Raw genomic sequence first — 648 nt, 5'->3', positions numbered from 1 at the left:
GTCGTGCCGAACAGGACGTGATTCTTTATGGAAAAATAAGACAGAAATATACAGTACAATTCGTCGATTATTGGTTTAGTTTTCAAAAAAATCAAGTTTAAAGGTCCGTTGCGTTCCTATACTGTTACGGCAATATTATTGTTCTTCGAGCGACATATAACACGTATCGTATTTATAAACAATACTGTGCAATCCGAACATTCAGTGTAAGTCCAGTTATCACGGTGACTTATATTACTTTCTACAATTTTATAATTGAAAAATTAAAATCTTTTTCTATTAAAAATTTACTTCGTGTTTTTCTTTCAAAACCATCTCTTTACTAGCTTTCCACAAAGAATTACCATTTTTTCATGTTATTGTACAACTATCAAAAATTTCCAAAAACAGATTGATTTTACAATAATTATCTGTTATAAAATTAATTTTACGACACCGTTTCAGTCTATATCTCTTCTTATAATATGCCCCAGAATCTGATTTACATTTTTTAAATAATTTGATTGCGTGAAATTGCTATATACACACGGCCGCGTGTTACTACACTTATTACCGCTCTTGAAGATATGCAACGTTGGCAAAGGATTGTTTGTAAATCAGAATCATTTCTGGAAACATGCAAACTGACACACAATGCAAACGTGGTAA

The sequence above is a fragment of the Ceratina calcarata genome, unplaced genomic scaffold, assembly GCF_001652005.2.
Source record: "Ceratina calcarata isolate Rehan_Ccalc_2016 unplaced genomic scaffold, ASM165200v1 scaffold529.2, whole genome shotgun sequence".
Lineage (NCBI taxonomy): Eukaryota > Metazoa > Arthropoda > Insecta > Hymenoptera > Apidae > Ceratina > Ceratina calcarata.
This window is presented reverse-complemented; position numbering follows the sequence as displayed.